General features: G+C 35.5%; 1 long non-coding RNA gene across 1 annotated transcript in view; it reads left to right on the top strand.

Moving 5' to 3' along the window:
- The window catches only part of LOC125381572, a 74364-nt gene that overhangs the window by 19270 nt on the left and 32135 nt on the right, over positions 1-22959 (top strand). The gene's annotated exons all lie outside the window — the stretch shown is intronic.

The following is a 22959-nucleotide window of genomic DNA, read 5'->3' on the forward strand; positions in this document are numbered from 1 at the left end:
ATCCATTAAAAAATATGATGACAGCAACAAAATGACAATCGAGTTCTGGTTTAGGTGACCATTATTTATTTGTTAAATGACAAGTCAGAACTTGGGTTGAGTGGTTGAGGAGCCTTTTCATCACATCACATCACATAAAAAAACATTACATGACACAGATCAAAGGGTACATGACACATATGGCACATGGCACATCACAAATTTACAATTAATCACATGTCCCACAAAAAAAAAGATGGCACAGATCACAGGATACATGACACAAACGGCACATGGCACATCATAAATGTACAATTAATCACATATCAAGAAAATACATTACATGACACAGATCACTGGATACATGACACATATGGTACATGGCACATCACACATATAAAATCAATCACATCGCATATCACAAACAAAAACATTACATGACACAGATCACTGGATACATGACACACATGGTACATGGCACATCACACATCACACATCACACATATAAAGTTAATCACATTGCATATTAAAAACACCCAAACAATTCCATGACACATATCACAGGATACACGACACATATGTCACATGGCACATCACGGATATACGAATAATCACATCACATATCACCAAATAAAAACATCACATGACACAGATCACAGGATACATGACACATATGGTACATGGCACATCACTCATCACACATATAAAATTAATCACATTGCATATGAAAAATTTAAAAAAAACCATTCCTTGACACATATCACAGCATACATGACACATATGTCACATGGCGCATCACGCATATACAAATAATCACATCACATATCACCAAAAGAAAACATTACATGACACAAATCACAGAATACATGACACATATGGTACATGGCACATGGCACATCACACATCACAAATATGCAATTAATCACATCATATATCACAAAAAATATGACACGACGCAGATCACAGGGTACATGACACATCCCAGAAAGAAGTCAGTCGTTGTGCCGTCCGTCAAAACAACGTTGGTCCTACGTTGATAGACAGCGTTGGCCCAACGTTAGATTACGCCTGTTTTATTCCTCAATATCTCCCAGGCTGCTTGAAATGTTTGTTCCAATCTGGATAAATATCAGGTAACAAGCACTACATTCTGCAAGCTGAATTTACTCTGAACTCTATCCATGAAAGAGCATGTCAATGAAATGCGCTGTCTTCTGGCAGGGTGCCTCGGCATACATAGTTTCAAATACGGCCAAGACAAAATTCAAAATGTTTTTAATTACATGCACAATTTTGTGATATAATATCTACTTTCAAAAACATTTTTCAAGACTATATGCAAATTGTTCACAAATGTTTCAACCCTAATAAAAGATATATGATTTTCCCACGAGTTTGCAAATTAAAAATCATCGGCACAAATTGAAACATTTAATTTTCCTTGGCCTTACCCAATACATTCAGCATTGAGAGCTACACTTAGACAAGCAAAATAGTCCATGCATCGGATGTCCTATGATCCGTTGCCTTGATACATTAAAAAATATGATAACAGCAACAAAATGACAATAGAGTTCTGGTTTAGGTGACCTTTATTAATTTTTGTTAAATGACAAGTCAGAACTTGGGCTGAGTGGTTGAGGAGCCTTTTCAGTCCTCAAATGAAGCATCAGACGAACTAACCACTCTCAAGTAAAAGGTAGCACAAACATAAAATAAAAAAACATTCTAAGTTCAAAACATGCAAAATTTCATATTGTTTCATAAAATACATATATCAAAATCAAGCTTTGTAATGCATGTCTCCAATAATATAAAAAAGTGTTCCTTAAATTTGAAGGGAACCCATGTGGCAGTTCTCACGTTAAAGGTCGCACAATGTTGAATTAAAAAAAACCATTCAAAACTTGTAAAAAAAATAAATATTGTTTCATAAAATACACACATCAAAATCAACATTTGGACTGCACCTTTTTTATTAGAATAGAATGTGTTTCTTACATTTGGAAAGAATCCATGTGGCAGCTCTCCAGTAAAAGGTAGCACAAACATGGAATAAAAATAATAATTCTTGTTTTAAAATGTGAAAAGGAAACCTACAGGCGATATATCTCCTTTTTACTATCCCTTACACCACGAAAACATAATTTCTGTTGATTGAATACCCAGAATAAGTTTGCATTAGTTATGCAAGATATACGTAAATATTAGTTTTATACTTTTTAATTTACAATAATTTTCCTATCAAAACATTACAATCAACTAAGGTTTAATCAATTTCACTGTCCTATCAGAACCAAACAATCAGATTGAGTTTTGCCAATTGGATTGCCCTCACTCAGTCACAGTCATTCATATTCATGAGTCATATCATAAAATTGATCATATGGTTTATTTACATGTTCTGCTCATTTACTATTGTTTGCAATATACATGTAAAAAGAAATATAATTATATAGATCGATTGCTATATCCGTGTGCTAAATACGCTTCAGTCGGAAAGCGCACATAAAATCTCCAAGTATAAGTAAGTAAGTAAGTAAGATTGCTATATATATTCATGGGTACAAAATCAATAAACATTTTGGGTAGAAAATATTTTTATGGTTCATAACAAACATCACGTGTGTCTTGTTTCATCCGTTCTGAGAGGATAACATAGTGGTAAAAGCTTTCGCTCGTCACGCCGAAGACCCGGGGTAGATTCCCGACATGGGTACAATGTGTGAAGCCAATTTCTGGTGTTCTCCACCGTGATATTGCTTGAATATTGAATAAAGCGGCCACCCACCCATCCGTTCTGAGAACGGGATATTCTCAGAAAAAGTTTGCAAAGACATTCTAAATTGTCCTTCATGCAATGATAGATCAATAACACCATTTTCCAATTTCGGCTTCAAAACGTAGACTTCGATATGTACGATGCTATATGTGCTTCCGATTTCAGCAAGGAGTCATAAAATTACAAATAGTTTGATTATTTTACATAATCTGCATTATGCTGCTATTAAATCGTTTTGTTACTATGTAAATAAGTTCAGATTATAAATAAACTTATTAAAGTTTTGATGCTTAGAAAGCTTGAGGCAGAAAAGTTTCAAGAGGACAACTCGAGGCATTGATTGCCAAGAATATATTTAGTGGCACTTCTCTGGCACGAAGACACCCTAGAGGCAGAAGAGTTCTATGAGGACATCTCGAGGCATTGATTCTCAAAAATATTTTGAGTGGCACTTCACAGTCACGAAGACAACCTGGAGACTGAAGAATTCTAAGAGGACATTTTGAAGCATTGATTGCCAAGAGTATACCAAGTGACACTTCTCTGCCACGAAGACACCGTACAAGAGGCATTTCGAGGCAATGATTGTTAAGAATATATTCAATGACATTTCACTGTCACGAAGACAACCTGGAGACAGAAGAGTTCCATCAGGACTGTAACGAAGACATCCTGAAGGCAGATTTCTAAGAGAACATTTCGAGGCATTGACTGCTGAGAAGATATTTAGTGACACCTCACTGGGAGGAAGAATGCCCAGAAGAGATCAAAGAGGACATTTCGAAGCAATGATTGCAAAGAATGTATTAAGTGGCACTTCTCTGTCACGAAGACACCCTGGGGGTTGAAGAGATCCAATAGGACTGTCACGAAGACACCCTGAAGGCAGACGATTTCTCAGATAACATTTCGAGGCATTGACTGCTGAGATGATATTCAGTGACACATGGCACCTCACTGGCACGAATACAGCCCAGAAGAGATCTAAGAGGAAGGACATTTTGAGGCATTGGTTGCTAAATAGATATTCAGTGACTCGTCACTGTCACGACGGCATCCTGGATGCAACAGTTTTCTGATTGGACATTTCGAGGCATTGATTGCTGAAAAGATAGTCATTGACACTTAACTGTAACGAAGATACTTTAGAGGCAGAAAGCTTCCAAGGGGACATGTCGATGCATTGATTCCTAAAAAGCTATTCAATGACACTTCAATGTCACGAAGACACACGAGAGGCAAAGCAGATGAAACTGCACATCTCGAGGCATTGATTGCTAAGAATGTATCAAGTGGCACTTTTCTGACACGAATACACCCTGGAAGCATACGATTTCTAAGAGGACATTTCGAGGCATTGATTGCTAAGAATATATTCAATGGCACTTCACTATCACAAAGACACCCTGGAAGCAGAAACGTTTCAAGAGGACATGTCGAGGCCTTGATTGCTAAGAAGAAAGTCAGTGGTAATTCACTTTCACGAAGAAAGGCAGAAGGCAGAAGTGTGCTAAGAGGACATTTCGAGGCATTGATTGCTGAAAAGATACTCAGTGACACTTTACTGTCACGAAGACACCCTGGAGGCAGGCAGGGCCAAAAAGTCATCTATGAGTTATGATTGCCAAGAAGATTGTCAGTGAAAATTCACTTTCACGACGGCGTCCTGCAGCTCATGAAGCATTTGTCTCCTGGAAGATATTCGGTGACAATTCACTGTTAAGAAGACATCCTAGAATTCTTGAACCAATGATTGCCAAGAAGATATTCAGTGACACTTCACTGTCACGAAGACACCATTGAGGCTGAAAGGTGCCTTGATTTCTTCTGGAAGTATTGATGTCAAAGAGGATAGTCTGTAACAAATCACAGAAGAGACACAGACGAGTTGCAAGGACACGTCTGGAGGCAATGTTTGCCAAGAAGATGTTCAGTCACAGGCAACTGACTGTCACGAAGAAACACTGGAAGCATTAGAGTGCCAACAAGACTCTTGGGGGCAGAAAATGGCCGAGAAGACATCTATTGGAATATGTCTGCCAATAAGACATCATTGAGGCAAAGGAATCACCAGGAGACTCTCCAGGACCAGGTTTCCCACCTCCCATGATCACTGGTACCAAAATAAGACCTCTGGAGACCTCGATCTAAGGGTCGGGTATGCTTCTGAGGCACGTTAGGTTCAGAGACTTAACACTGTACTAACCTGCACTAACCCGCACTAACGACCTGCACGTAGGCGCATCACTTTATAGAAAGAAACGTCCAAATTATTTAGATTTAGGTTCAAAATTGGGGATTGTTTGGTTGTCAGAGGCAGTGTCAGCCTCTTTGTATCCGCCTGAAGCATGCCTGACCACTGGATAACGACGGTCACACACTGGAGGCAAAAGGGGGTCAAGAAGACTTATGAATGCAGTTATGCTGCTAATAATATATTCAGTGGAAAATGACTGTCACTATGGAGGCAGAAGAGATCAAAGTGCACATTTCGAGGCATTGATTGCCAAGAATTATTAAGTGGCACTTCTCTGGCACGAAGACACCCTGGAGGGAAAACAGTGACATGACGCATCTTGATGCAATGAAGGCCAAGAAGATATTCAGTGACACATCACAGTCACGAAGACACCCTGGAGACAGAAGACTTCCATGAGGACATCCCGAGGCAATGATTGCCAAGAATATATTGAGTGACACTTCTCTGTAATGAAGACTCCCTGCAGGCAAAAGAGTTCCAAGAGGACATTTCGAGGCATTGATTGCTAAGAATATATTCAATGACACTTCACTGTCACAAAGACACCCTAGAGGCAGAAAAGTTCCATTAGGATTGTTACAAAGACATCCTGAAGGCAGACGATTTCTTAGAGGACATGTCGTGGCGTTGATTGCTAAGAAGATATTCAGTGACACTTCACTGTCACGAAGACACCCTGGAAGCAGAAAAGTTTCAAGAGGACGTTTCGAGGCATTGATTACTAAGAATATATTCAATGACACTTCACTGTCACGAAGACATCCTTGAGGCAAAGGATATCGGAGAAGACATCCCAAGGCATTGATTGCTGCCAAGAATAGGTGGAAGAAAAGGGCAAAGTGCACATTTCGAGGAATTGATTGCAAAGAATGTATTCAGTCGTACTTCTCCTTCACTAAGACACCCTGGAGGCAGAAGATTTCTAAGAGGTCATTTCGAAGCATTGATTGCTTAGAAGATATTCAGTAACACCACACTGTCACGAAGACATCCTGGAGAGAAACGGTGACATAACGCATCTTGAGGCAAAGAATGCCAATAAGATATTTAGTGACACGTCACTGTCACGAAGACAACTTGGAGGCAGAAAGATCCAAGAGGACATTTCGAGACATGAGACAATGATTGCCAAGAATATGTTCAATGACACTTCACTGTCACGAAGACATCCTGGGGGGCACAAAGCTTCCAATAGGACATTTCGATTAGTATAGAAAGTGTTTCTTACATTTGGAAAGAATCTATGTAGAAGCTCTCAAGTAAAAGGTAACACAAACATAGAATAATTAAAAAACATTAAAAACATGCATGTTCAAAACATGCAAGAATTTCATATTGTTTCATAAAATCAATACATCAAAATCAACCTTTGCACTGCACCTCTCCTATTTGTAAGGAAAGTGTTTCTCTAATTTGAAAAGAATCCATGTAGCAGTTCTCCGGTTAAAGGTAGCACAATTTTGAATTACGAAACACATTCTTAGTTCAAAACATGTGCAAAATCATATCGTTTCATAAAATAAACACATCAAAATCAACCTTTACACTGCATCTCTCCTATTTATATAGTCAATATTCCTCAAATATGGAAAAAAATCCGTGTAGTAGTGCTCAAGTTAAACGTAGCACAATTTTGAATTACGAAACACATTCTTAGTTCAAAACATGTACAAAATCATATCGTTTCATAAAATAAACACATCAAAATCAACCTTTACACTGTATCTCTCCTATTTATATAGACAATATTCCTCAAATATGGAAAAATCCGTGTAGTAGCTCTCAAGTTAAACGTAGCACAATTTTGAATTACGAAACACATTCTTAGTTCAAAACATGTAAAAAATCCTATTGTTTCATAAAATATACATATTAAAATCAACCTTTGCACTGCACTCAGACAAATTTTTTTTATATCTTTAGAAGGACGGACAAACGGATATCCTTGGTAAGGCTTTATCAACCCGCCCTTTTAGATTGGGAATATCATTAAATAAGAAACATCTAAATTTTTATTATTAAAGATCATCACACATCACACATTAACACTTAATCACATCACATATCGCACAAAAAACATTACATGACACAGATCAAAGGGTACATGACACATACGTCTGTCAAAACAACGTTGGCCCAACGTTAGATTACGCCTGTTTTATTCCTCAATACATCCCAGGCAGCTTGAAATGTTTGTACCAACCTGGTTAAAATATCAGGTAACAAGCAGTTAGTTCTGCGGGCTGATTTCACTCTGAACTCTATCTGAGGAAGAGCATGTTAATGAAATGCGCTGTCTTCTGGCAGGGTACCTCGGTATACATAGTTTCAAGTACGGCCAAGACAAAATTAAAAATGGTTATAATTACATGCATAATTTCGTCATATAATATTTACTTTCCAAAACAACTTTCAAGACTATGCGCAAATTGTTCACAAATGCTTCAACACTATTAAAAGATATATTATTTCCCCACGAGTTTGCAATTAAAAACCATCAGACAATAAGCCCGGCACAAATTGAAACATTTAATTTTCCTTGGCCTTACCCCATACATTCAGTATTGAGAGCAACACTGAGACAGGCAAAATAGTCCATGCATCGGATGTCCTTTGATTGATTGCCTTGATCCATTAAAAAATATGATAACAGCAACAAAATGACAATAGAGTTCTGGTTTAGGTGACCTTTATTTATTTGTTAAATGACAAGTCAGAACCAAGTGGTTGAGGAGCCTTTTCAGTCCTCAAATGAGGAATCAGACGAACTTATCACAGGGATGATCTTCAACCTTATCCATGGTCACTGCTTTTGCCTTGGTAACTGAATAAAACAATGACACAAATATTATAAAATTACAAGGAAAGGGACATATTTTGACATTAAAAAGTTGCCTTCCCCCAAATAATAATTTGATGTCTGAAAAAAATCTCAGCAGTGCTACCTCCACCCGTCCAAGTCATTAAACTGTTCAAAACTGCTAAAACTGGGAAGGTGACATGGACAGTAATACCATGATGCTCTTGGATCATACATTGACAGAAAAGCTTTTAACACTAAAATGAACAAGGGAAACCTCGACTCATTCATTTTTCAAAGTTCAAAACATGAAACAAATAATATTTGTTCCGAAAATACGCATATCAAGATCAACATCTGCACGGCTCCTCTAATATTTGTATAGAAAGTGTTTCTCACATTTGGAAAGAATCCATGTGGCAGCTCTCAAGTAAAAGGTAGCACAAACATAGAATAATAAAACATTCTATGTTCAAAACATGTAAAAATTTCATATTGTTTCATAAAATAAACATATCAATATCAACCTTTGCACTACTTCTCTCCAATAAATGTCTCAAATTAAAGGTAGCTCAATGTTAAATGAAAACAACAACATTCAAAACATGTACAAAATCATATTGTTTCCTAAAAAACACATATCAAAATCAACATTTGCACTGCACCTCTCCTATTTGTATGAAAAGTGTTCCTCAAATTTGGAAAGGATTCATGTAGTAGTTCTTAACTTAAAGGTCGCACAATGTTGAATAAAAATAAACAAAAAAACCTATGTTCAAAACATGTACTAAATCCTATTGTTTCATAAAATACACATATCAAAATCAACCTTTCCACTGCATCTCTCCAATTAATATCTCAAGTTGAAGGTCGCACAATGTTGAATTAAAAAGAAAACATTCTAAGTTCAAAACAAGAAAAAAATCATATTGTTTCATTCAAATATACATATCAAAATCAACTTTTCCACTGCACCTCCACCAAAAAAATGTCTTTGAAAGGACAGAGAGATATCCTTGGTATGGCTTTACAAACCCGCCCTTTCAGTTGGGGGTATCATTAAATAAGAAACATCTAAATTTTTATTATCAATGATGTTTGTATATATTTTGTAGGGCACACCACACATTAACACTTAATCACATCACATATCGCACAAAAAACATGACATGACACCTATCAAAGGGTACATGACACATATGGCACATGGCACATCACAAATATACAATAAATCACATATAACAAAAACATATATGACACAGATCACAGGGTACATGACACATGCGGCACATGGCACATCATAAATGTACAATGAATCACATATCTCGAAAATACGTTACATGACACAGATCACTGGATACATGACACATATGGTACATGGCACATCACACATATAAAATCAATCACATCACATATCACAAACAAAAACATTACATGATACAGATCACAGGATACATGACACATATGGTACATGGCACATCACACATCACACATATAAAATTAATCACATTGCATATAAAAAAAAATATAAAAAATTCAATAACACATATCACAGGATACATGACATATATGTCAGATGGCAAATCACAAATATACAATTAATCACATCACATATCACAAAAAAATACATGACACAGATCACTGGATACATGACACATATGGTACATGGCACATAACGCAAATACAAATAATCACATCACATATCTCAAACAAAAACAGTACATGACACAGATCACAGGATACATGACACATACGGCACATGGCACATCATAAATGTACAATGAACCACATATCACGAAAATACGTTACATGACACAGATCACTGGATACATGACACATATGGTACATAGTACATCACATATATAAAATCAATCACATCACATATCACAAACAAAAACATTACATGATGCAGATCACTGGGTACATTACACATATGGTACAGGCACATCAAACATCACACATATAAAATTGATCACATTGTATATGATTTTTTAAAAAAAATTCAATGACACATATCACAGCATACATGACACATATGTCAGATGGCAAATCACGCATCTACAAATAATCACATGACATATCACACAAAAAAACATAACATGACACGGATCACAGGATACATGATACATATGGTACATGGCACATCACACATTACAAATATGCAATTAATCACATCAGTTATCACAAAAAATATTACATGACACAGATCACAGGGTACATGACACATCCCAGAAAGAAGTCAGACGTTGTGCCGTCTGTCAAAACAACGTTGGCCCAACGTTGATAGACAGCGTTGGTCCAACGTTAGATTACGCCTGTTTTATTCCTCAATACCTCCCAGGCAGCTTGAAATGTTTGTTCCAACCTGGTTAAAATATCAGGTAACAAGCAGTAAGTTCTGCTAGCTTAATTCACTCTGAATGAACTCTATCCGAGGAAGAGCATGTTAATGAAATGCGCTGTCTTCTGGCAGGGTACCTCGGCATACATAGTACAAATGAAAATACAACCAAGACAAAATTCAAAATGTTTTAGTTACGTGCACAATTTTGTGATATAATAATTACTTTCCAAAACAACTTTCAAGACAATGTGCAAATTGTTCACAAATGTTTCAACAATATTTAAAGAAATATGATTTTCCCACAAGTTTGTAAATTAAAAATCATCAGCCTGGCACAAAATGAAACATATAATTTTCCTTGGCTTTACCCCATACATTCAGTATTGAGAGCAACACTGAGACAGGCAAAATAGTCCATGCATCGGATCTCCTATAATTCATTGTCTTGATCCATTAAAAAATATGACAGCAACAAATTGACAATAGAATTCTGGTTTAGGTGACCTCTATCTATTTGTTAAATGACAAATTAGAAATTGGGCCGAATGGTTGAGGAGCCTTTTCAGTCCTCAAATGAAGCATCAGACGAACTTATCACTCTCAAGTAAAAGGAAGCACCCGTGTAGCAGTTCTCACGTTAAAGGTCGCACAATGTTGAATTTAAAAAAACATTCAAAACTTGTAAAAAAATAATAATGTTTCATAAAATACACACATCAAAATCAACATTTGGACTGCACCTTTTATATTAGAATAGAATGTGTTTCTTACATTTGGAAAGAATCCATGTTGTAGCTCTCCAGTAAAAGGTAGCACAAACATGAAATAAAAAAAACATTCTTGTTTTAAAATGTGAAAAGGAAACAGGCGATATATCTCCTTTTTACTATCCCATCACACCACGAAATCCGGTTGAAATGTAGTGATTTTGTAACCATAATTTCTGTTGATTGAATACCCAGAATAAGTTTGCATTAGTTTCAAAATATACGTAAATATTAGTTTGCAATATACATGTAAAAAGAAATATAATTATATAGATCGATTGTTATATATTCATTGGTACAAAATCACGTAGCATTTTGGGTAGAAAATATTTTTATGGTACATCACAAACATCACGTGTATCTTGTTTCATCCGTTCTGAGAGGGGCTGTCAGATAGCATAATGGTTAAAGCGTTCGCTCGTCACGCCGAAGACCCGGGGTAGATTCCCGACATGGGTACAATGTGTGAAGCCAATTTCTGGTGTTCTCCACCGTGATATTTCTTGAATATTGAAAAAAGCGGCGTAAAACCATACTCACTCACCCACCCATCCGTTCTGAGAACGGGAGATTCTCAGAAAAAGTTTGTAAAGACTTTCTAAATTGTCCTTCTTGCAATGATAGACCAATAACACCATTATTTGGGTACAATTATATCACATCAATATGTTATATATCTATCCCCGCCGCCCTGTTTAAAAAAACAATTCGAAAATCATTGAGCGTAGAATCCATGACTATTTCCGATTTCGGCTTCAAAACTTAGACTTCGATATGTACGATGCTGTATGTGCTTCCGATTTCAGCAAGGAGTCATAAAATTACAAATAGTTTGATTATTTTACATAATCTGCATTATGCTGCAAATAAATCGTTTTGTTACTATGTAAATAAGTTCAGATTATAAATAAACTTAATAAAGTTTTGATGCTTAGAAAGCTTGAGGCAGAAAAGTTTCAAGAGGATATTTCGAAGCAATGATTGCAAAGAATGTAATAAGTGGCACTTCTCTGGGGACACCCTGGGGGTTGAAGAGATCCAATAGGACTGTCACGAAGACACCCTGAATGCAGACGATTTCTCAGATAACATTTCGAGGCATTGACTGCTGAGATGGTATTCAGTGACACGTGCTAAGAATATATTCAATGACACTTCACTGTCACGAAGACACCCTGGAGGCAGAAGAGATCAAAGTGCATATTTCGAGGCATTGATTGCCAAAAATATACCCTGAAGGCAGAAGTGTGCTAAGAGACATTGATTGCTGAAAAGATATTCAGTGACACTTAATACCATTAATACTGTCACGAAGACGCCCTGGATACAGAATTCAATGAGGACATCTCCAGGCATTGATTGCTAAGAAAATATTCAGTGGTAATTTATTGCTGAACAGATATTCAGTGACACTTCACTGTCACGAAGACACCCTGGAAGTAGTAACGTTTCAAGAGGACATGTCGATGCATTGATTGCTAAGAAGAAATTCAGTGGTAATTCACTTTCACGAAGACAAACTGAAGGCAGAAGTGTGCTAAGAGGACATTTCGAGGCATTGATTGCTGAAAAGATATCCAGCGACACTTCACTGTCACGAAGACACCCTGGAGGCAGGACAGGGCCAATAAGTCATCTATGAGTTATGATTGCCAAAAAGATTGTCAGTGAAAATTCACTTTCACGACGGCGTCCTGCAGCTCATGAAGCAAATGGTTCCTAGAAGATATTCGGTGACAATTCACTGTCAAGAAGACATCCTAGAATTCTTGAACCAATGATTGCCAAGAAGATATTTAGTGGCACTTCACTGTCACGACGACACCATTGAGGCTAAAAGGTGCCTTAATTTCTTCTGGAAACATTGATGTCCAAGAGGATAGTCTTTAACAAATCACAGAAGAGACACAGACGAGTTGCAAGGAGACGTCTGGAGGCAATGTTTGCCAAGAAGCTGTTCAGTGGCAATTGACTGTCACGAAGAAACACAGGAAGCATTAGAGTGCCAACAAGACTTCTGGGGGCGGAAAATGACCAAGAAGACATCATTGAGGCAAAAGGCATCACCAGGAGACTCTCCAGGACCAGGTTTCCCACCTCCCATGATCACTGGTACCCAAATAAGACCTCTGGAGACCTCGATCTAAGGGTCGGGTATGCTTCTGAGGCACGTTAGGTTCAGAGACTTAACACTGTACTAACCTTTACTAACCCGCACTAACAACCTGCACGTAGGCGCATCACTTTATAGAAAGACACTTCCAAATTATTTAGATTTAGGTTCAAAATCGGGGATTGTTTGGTTGTCAGAGGCAGTGTCAGCCTCTTTGTATCCGCCTGAAGCATACCTGACCACTGGATAACGACGGTCACACACTGGAGGCAAAAGGGGGTCAAGAAGGCTTATGAATGCAGTGATGCTGCTAATAATATATTCAGTGGAAACTGACTGTCACGAAGGCACTTTGGAGGCAGAAGAGATCAAAGTGCACATTTCGAGGCATTGATTGCCAAGAATTATTAAGTGGCACTTCTCTGGCACGAAGACACCCTGGAGGGAAAACAGTGACATTACGAATCTTGAGGCAATGAATGCCAAGAAGATATTCAGTGACACATCACAGTCACGAAGACACCCTGGAGGCAGAAGAATTCCATGAGGACATCCCGATACAATGATTGCCAAGAATATATTGAGTGGCACTCACTGTCATGAAGACACTCTGGAAGCAGAAACGTTTCAAGAGGGCATTTTGAAGCATTGATTGCTAAGAAAATATTCAATGACACTTCACTGTCATGAAGATATCCTGGAGGCATTGATTTCTGCCAAGAATATATCAAGTGACACTTTGCTGTCACGAAGACGTTCTGGAGGAAGAAAAGATTTCCAAGAATGTATAAAGTCGAACTTCTCCTTCACGAAGACAACCTGGAGGCAGAAGATTTCTAGGAGGTAATTTCGAAGCATTGATTGCTGAGAAGATATTCAGCAACACCTCACTGTCACGAAGACATTCTGGAGAGAAACGGTGACATAACGCATCTTGAGGCAATGAATGCCAATAAGATATTTAGTGACACGTCACTGTCACGAAGACACCCTGGAGGCAGAAAGATCCAAGAGGATATTTCGATTATTATAGAAAGAGTTTCTTACATTTGGAAAGAATCTATGTAGAAGCTCTCAAGTAAAAGGTAACACAAACATAGAATAATTAAAAAAACATTCAAAACATGCATGTTCAAACCATGCAAGAGTTTCATATTGTTTTTCAAAAAATCAACACATCTCTCCAATTAATGTCTCAACTTAAAGGTCGCACAATGATGAATTAAAATAAAACTTTCTAAGTTCAAAACATGTACAAAATCATATTGTTTCATAAAAAATACACTTATGAAAATCAAGCTTTGCTCTTCACCTCTCCTATTTGTATAGAAAGTGTTCCTCAAATTTGGAAAGAATCCATGTAGCAGTTCTCCGGTTAAAGGTAGCACAATTTCGAATTTAAAAAAAACATTCTTAGTTCAAAACATGTACAAAATCATATTCTTTCATAAAATAAGTACATCAAAATCAACCTTTGCACTGCATCTCTCCAATTATTATCTCAAGTTAAAGGTCGCACAATGTTGAATTAAAAAAACATTCTAAGTTCAAAACAAGTAAATAATCATATTGTTTCATAAAATACACATATCAAAATGAACCTTTTCACTGCACCTCCACACAAAATGTCTTTTGAAGGACGGACAGACGTATGTCCTTGGTATGGCTTTATCAACCCGCCCTTTTAGATTTGGGATATCATTAAAAAAGGAAATATCTAAATTTTTATTATAAAAGATGTTTGTATATATTATTGCAGGGAACATCATACATTAACACTTAATCACATCACATATGGCATAAAAAAAATTACATGACACAGATCAAAGGGTACATGATACATATGGCACATGGCACATCATAAATGTACAATGAATCACATAACACGAAAATACGTTACATGACACATATCACTGGATACATGACACATATGGTACATGGCACATTTAAAATCAATCACATCGCATATCACAAACATAAACATTACATGACACAGATCACTGGATACATAACACACATGGTACATCATACATCACACATCACAAATATGCAATTAATCACATCAGATATCACAAAAAATATTACACGGCACAGATCACACGGTACATGACACATCCCAGAAAGAAGTCAGACGTTGTGCCGTCCGTCAAAACAACGTTGGCCCAACGTTGATAGACATCGTTGGTCCAACGTTAGATTACGCCTGTTTTATTACTCAATACCTCCCAGGCAGCTTGAAATGTTTGTACCAATCTGATTACAATATTAGGTATCAAGAAGTAAATTCTGCAAGCTGAATTCACTCTGAACTCTATCCATGAAAGAGTATGTCAATTAAATGTGCTGTCTCCTGGCAGGGTACCTCGGTATACATAGTTTCAAATAAGGCCAAGACAAAATTCAAAATGGTTATAATTACATGCATAATTTCGTGATATAATATTTACTTTCCAAAACAACTTTCAAGACTATGCGCAAATTGTTCACAAATGTTTCAACACTATTAAAAGATAAATTATTTCCCCACGAGTTTGCAAATTAAAAACCATCAGACAATAAGCCCGGCACAAATTGAAACATTTAATTTTCCTTGGCCTTACCCCATACATTTAGTATTGAGAGCAACACTGAGACAGGCAAAATAGTCCATGCATCGGATGTCCTTTGATTGATTGCCTTGATCCATTAAAAAATATGATGACAGCAACAAAATGACAGTCGAATTCTGGTTTAGGTGACCTTTATTTATTTGTTAAATGACAAGTCAGAACTTGGGCTGACTGGTTGAGGAGCCTTTTCAGTCCTCAAATGAGGAATCAGACGAACTTATCACAGGGATGATCTTCAACCTTATCCATGGTCACTGCTTTTGCCTTGGTAACTGAATAAAACAATGACACAAATATTATAAAATTACAAGGAAAGGGACATATTTTGACATTAAAAAGTTGCCTTCCCCCAAATAATAATTTGATGTCTGAAAAAGATCTCAGCAGTGCTACCTCCACCCGTCCAAGTCATTAATCTGTTCAAAACTGCTAAAACTGGGAAGGTGACATGGACAGTAATACCATGATGCTCTTGGATCATACATTGGCAGAAAAGCTTTTAACACCAAAGTGAACAAGGGTAACCTCAACTCATTCAAACAATATTTGTTCCGAAAATACACATATCAAAATCCACATTTGTACTGCACCTCTCATATTTGTATAGGAAGTGTTTCTCACATTTGGATAGAATCCATGCAACAGTTCTCAAGTAAAAGCTAGCACAAACATAGAATTAAAAACAACATTCTAGGTTCAAAATATGCAAAACATCATACTGTTTAATAAATACATATATTAAAATCAACATTTGCACTGCACCTCTTCTATTAGTATAGAAAGAGTTTCTTACATTTGGAAAGAATCCATGTGGGAGCTCTCAAGTAAAAGGTAGCACAAACATAGAATAATTAAAGAAAAACATTCTATGTTCAATTTTTTTTCAAGAATTTCATATTGTTTCATAAAATCAACATATCAAAATCAACTTTTGCAATACATCTCTCCAACTGATATCTCAAGTAAAAGGTAGCACAAACATAGAATTTAAAACAACATTCTGTATTCAAAACATGTGAAAATTTCATATCATTTCATAAAATAAACATATCAAAATCAACCTTTGCACGACATCTCTCAGATTAATGTCTCAACTTAAAGGTCGCACAATGATGAATTAAAATAAAACTTTCTAAATTCAAAACATGTACAAAATCATATTGTTTCATAAAAAATACACTTATGAAAATCAAGCTTTGCTCTTCACCTCTCCTATTTGTATAGAAAGTGTTCCTCAAATTTGGAAAGAATTCATGTAGCAGTTCTCCGGTTAAAGGTAGCACAATTTCGAATTTAAAAAAAACATTCTAAGTTCAAAACATGTACAAAATCATATTCTTTCATAAAATAAATACATCAAAATCAACCTTTGCACTGCATCTCTCCAATTATTATCTCAAGTTAAAGGTCGCACAATGTTGAATTAAAAAAACATTCTAAGTTCAAAACAAGTAAATAATCATATTGTTTCATAAAATACACATATCAAAATGAACCTTTTCACTGCACTCACACACAAAATGTCTTTGGAAGGACGGACAGACGTATATCCTTGGTATGGCTTTATCAACCCGCCCTTTTAGATTTGGGATATCATTAAAAAAGAAATATCTAAATTCTTATTATAAAAGATGTTTGTATATATTATTGCAGGGAACATCATACATTAACACTTAATCACATCACATATGGCATAAAAAAAATTACATGACACAGATCAAAGGGTACATGATACATATGGCACATGGCACATCATAAATGTACAATGAATCACATATCACGAAAATACGTTACATGACACATATCACTGGATACATGACACATATGGTACATGGCACATTTAAAATCAATCACATCGCATATCACAAACATAAACATTACATGACACAGATCACTGGATACATAACACACATGGTACATCACACATCAAACATCACAAATATGCAATTAATCACATCAGATATCACAAAAAATATTACACGGCACAGATCACACGGTACATGACACATCCCAGAAAGAAGTCAGACGTTGTGCCGTCCGTCAAAACAACGTTGGCCCAATGTTGATAGACATCGTTGGTCCAACGTTAGATTACGCCTGTTTTATTACTCAATACCTCCCAGGCAGCTTGAAATGTTTGTACCAATCTGATTAAAATATTAGGTATTAAGCAGTAAATTCTGCAAGCTGAATTCACTCTGAACTCTATCCATGAAAGAGTGTGTCAATTAAATGTGCTGTCTTCTGGCAGGGTACCTCGGTATACATAGTTTCAAATAAGGCCAAGACAAAATTCAAAATGGTTATAATTACATGCATAATTTCGTCATAAAATATTTACTTTCCAAAACAACTTTCAAGACTATGCGCAAATTGTTCACAAATGCTTCAACACTATTAAAAGATATATTATTTCCCCACGAGTTTGCAAATTAAAAACCATCAGACAATAAGCCCGGCACAAATTGAAACATTTAATTTTCCTTGGCCTTACCCAATACATTCAGCATTGAGAGAAACACTGAGACAGGCAAAATAGTCCATGCATCGGATGTCCTATGATTGATTGCCTTGATCCATTAAAAAATATTATGACAGCGACAAAATAACAGTCAAATTCTGGTTTAGGTGACCTTTATTTATTTGTTAAATGACAAGTCAGAACTTCGGCCAAGTGTTTGGGGAGCCTTTTCAGTCCTCAAATGAGGAATCAGACGAACTTATCACAGGGATGATCTTCAACCTTATCCATGGTCACTGCTTTTGCCTTGGTAACTGAATAAAACAATGACACAAATATTATAAAATTACAAGGAAAGGGACATATTTTGACATTAAAAAGTTGCCTTCCCCCAAATAATAATTTGTTGTCTGAAAAAAATCTCAGCAGTGCTACCCCCACCCATCCAAGTCATTAAACTGTTCAAAACTGCTAAAACTGGGAAGGTGACATGGACAGTAATACCATGATGCTCTTGGATCATACATTGGCAGAAAAGCTTTTAACACTAAAATGAACAAGGGTAACCTCAACTCATTCAAACAATATTTGTTCCAAAAATACACATATCAAAATCCACATTTGTACTGCACCTCTCATATTTGTATATAAAGTGTTTCTCACATTTAGAAACAATCCATGTAGCAGTTCTCAAGTAAAAGCTAGCACAAACATAGAATTAAAAACAACATTCTAGGTTCAAAATATGCAAAACATCATACTGTTTAATAAAATACATATATGAAAATCAACATTTGCACTGCACCTCTTCTATTAGTATAGAAAGAGTTTCTTACATTTGGAAAGAATACATGTGGGAGCTCTCAAGTAAAAGGTAGCACAAACATAGAATAATTAAAGAAAAACATTCTATGTTCAATTTTTTTTCAAGAATTTCATATTGTTTCTTAAAATCAACATATCAAAATCAACTTTTGCAATACATCTCTCCAACTGATATCTCAAGTCAAAGGTCGCACAATGTTGAATTAAAAAAAACATTCTCAGTTAAAAACATGTAAAAAATCATATTGTTTCATAAAATATACATATCAAAATCAACATTTGCAATGCACCACTCCCATTTGTATGGAAAGTGTTCCTCGAATTGGAAAGAATCCATACAGGAGCTCTCAAGTAAAAGGTAGCACAAACATAGAATTTAAAACAACATTCTGTATTCAAAACATGTGAAAATTTCATATCGTTTCATAAAATAAACATATCAAAATCAACCTTTGCACGCCATCTCTCCAATTAATATATCAAGTTAAAAGTCGAACAATGTTGAATAGCAAAACACATTCTAAATTCAAAACATCTACAAAATCATATTGTTTCATAAAATAAACACACCAAAATCAACCTTTGCACGACATCTCTCCAATTAATATCTCAACTTAAAGGTCGCACAATGATGAATTAAAATAAAACATTCTAAGTTCAAAACATGTACAAAATCATATTGTTTCATAAAAAATACACTTATGAAAATCAAGCTTTGCTCCTCACCTCTCCTATTTGTATAGAAAGTGTTCCTCAAATTTGGAAAGAATCCATGTAAAAGGTTCTCCGGTTAAAGGTAGCACAATTTTGAATTAAAAACACATTCTAAGTTCAAAACATGTACAAAATCATATTCTTTCATAAAATAAACACATCAAAATCAACCTTTGCACTGCATCTCTCCAATTAATATCTCAAGTTAAAGGTCGCACAATATTGAATTAAATAAACAACATTCTAAGTTCAAAACAAGTAAATAATCATATTGTTTCATAAAATACACATATCAAAATGAACCTTTTCACTGCACTCCCACACAAAATGTCTTTGGAAGGACGGACAGACGTATATCCTTGGTATGGCTTTATCAACCCGCCCTTTTAGATTTGGGATATCATTAAAAAAGGAAACATCTAAATTTTTATTATAAAAGATGTTTGTATATATTATTGCAGGGAACATCATACATTAACATTTAATCACATCACATATGGCATAAAAAAAATTACATGACACAGATCAAAGGGTACATGATACATATGGCACATGGCACATGATAAATGTACAATGAATCACATGTCACGAAAATACGTTACATGACCCTTATCACTGGATACATGACACATATGGTACATGGCACATTTAAAATCAATCACATCGCATATCACAAACATAAACATTACATGACACAGATCACTGGATACATAACACACATGGTACATGGTACATCATACATCACACATATAAAATTCTTCGAATTGTATATAAAAAAAACCCAAAGCATTCCATGAGACATATGACAGGATACATGACACATGCCACATGGCACATATCACTTATATACAAATAATCATATCACATATCACAAACATAAACATTACATGACACAGATCACAACATACATGACACATATGGTACATGGCACATCACACATCACAAATATGCAATTAATCACATCAGATATCACAAAAAAATATTACACGACACAGATCACAGGGTACATGACACATCCCAGAAAGAAGTCAGACGTTGTGCCGTCCGTCAAAACAACGTTGGCCCAATGTTGATAGACATCGTTGGTCCAACGTTAGATTACGCCTGTTTTATTACTCAATACATCCCAGGCAGCTTGAAATGTTTGTACCAATCTGATTAAAATATCAGGTATCAAGCATTAAATTCTGCAAGCTGAATTCACTCTGAACTCTATCCATGAAAGAGTATGTCAATTAAATGTGCTGTCTTCTGGCAGGGTACCTCGGTATACATAGTTTCAAATACGGCCAAGACAAAATTCAAAATGGTTGTTACTGCATGCATTATTTCGTGATATAATATTTACTTTCCAAAACAACTTTCAAGACTATGCGCAAATTGTTCACAAATGTTTCAACACTATTAAAAGATATATTATTTCCCCACGAGTTTGCAAATTAAAAACCATCAGACAATAAGGCGGGCACAAATTGAAACATTTAATTTTCCTTGGCCTTACCTAATACATTCAGCATTGAGAGCAACACTGAGACAGGCAAAATAGTCCATGCATCGGATGTCCTATGATTGATTGCCTTGATCCATTAAAAAATATTATGACAGCGACAAAATAACAGTCAAATTCTGGTTTAGGTGACCTTTATTTATTTGTTAAATGACAAGTCAGAACTTCGGCCAAGTGTTTGGGGAGCCTTTTCAGTCCTCAAATGAGGAATCAGACGAACTTATCACAGGGATGATCTTCAACCTCATCCATGGTCACTGCTTTTGCCTTGGTAACTGAATAAAACAATGACACAAATATTATAAAATTACAAGGAAAGGGACATATTTTGACATTAAAAAGTTGCCTTCCCCCAAATAATAATTTGTTGTCTGAAAAAAATCTCAGCAGTGCTACCTCCACCCGTCCAAGTCATTAAACTGTTCAAAACTGCTAAAACTGGGAAGGTGACATGGACAGTAATACCATGATGCTCTTGGATCATACATTGGCAGAAAAGCTTTTAACACTAAAATGAACAAGGGTAACCTCACCTCATTCAAACAATATTTGTTCCGAAAATACACATATCAAAATCCACATTTGTACTGCACCTCTCATATTTGTATATAAAGTGTTTCTCACATTTAGAAACAATCCATGTAGCAGTTCTCAAGTAAAAGCTAGCATAAACATAGAATTAAAAACAACATTCTAGGTTCAAAATATGCAAAACATCATACTGTTTAATAAAATACATATATGAAAATCAACATTTGCACTGCACCTCTTCTATTAGTATAGAAAGAGTTTCTTACATTTGGAAAGAATACATGTGGGAGCTCTCAAGTAAAAGGTAGCACAAACATAGAATAATTAAAGAAAAACATTCTATGTTCAATTTTTTTTCAAGAATTTCATATTGTTTCATAAAATCAACATATCAAAATCAACTTTTGCAATACATCTCTCCAACTGATATCTCAAGTCAAAGGTCGCACAATGTTGAATTAAAAAAACCATTCTCAGTTAAAAACATGTAAAAAATCATATTGTTTCATAAAATATACATATCAAAATCAACATTTGCAATGCACCACACCCATTTGTATGGAAAGTGTTCCTCGAATTGGAAAGAATCCATACAGGAGCTCTCAAGTAAAAGGTAGCACAAACATAGAATTTAAAACAACATTCTGTATTCAAAACATGTGAAAATTTCATATCGTTTCATATAATAAACATATCAAAATCAACCTTTGCACGCCATCTCTCCAATTAATATATCAAGTTAAAAGTCGAACAATGTTGAATAGCAAAACACATTCTAAATTCAAAACATCTACAAAATCATATTGTTTCATAAAATAAACACACCAAAATCAACCTTTGCACGACATCTCTCCAATTAATATCTCAACTTAAAGGTCGCACAATGATGAATTAAAATAAAACATTCTAAGTTCAAAACATGTACAAAATCATATTGTTTCATAAAAAATACACTTATGAAAATCAAGCTTTGCTCCTCACCTCTCCTATTTGTATAGAGAGTGTTCCTCAAATTTGGAAAGAATCCATGTAAAAGGTTCTCCGGTTAAAGGTAGCACAATTTTGAATAAAAAAACACATTCTAAGTTCAAAACATGTACAAAATCATATTCTTTCATAAAATAAACACATCAAAATCAACCTTTGCACTGCATCTCTCCAATTAATATCTCAAGTTAAAGGTCGCACAATGTTGAATTAAAAAAACACATTCTAAGTTCAAAACAAGTAAAAAATCATATTGTTTCATAAAATACACATATCAAAA

Source organism: Haliotis rufescens, unplaced genomic scaffold (genome assembly GCF_023055435.1).
Source record: "Haliotis rufescens isolate VD_foot unplaced genomic scaffold, xgHalRufe1.0.p SCAF_1, whole genome shotgun sequence".
Classification (NCBI taxonomy): Eukaryota; Metazoa; Mollusca; class Gastropoda; order Lepetellida; family Haliotidae; genus Haliotis; species Haliotis rufescens.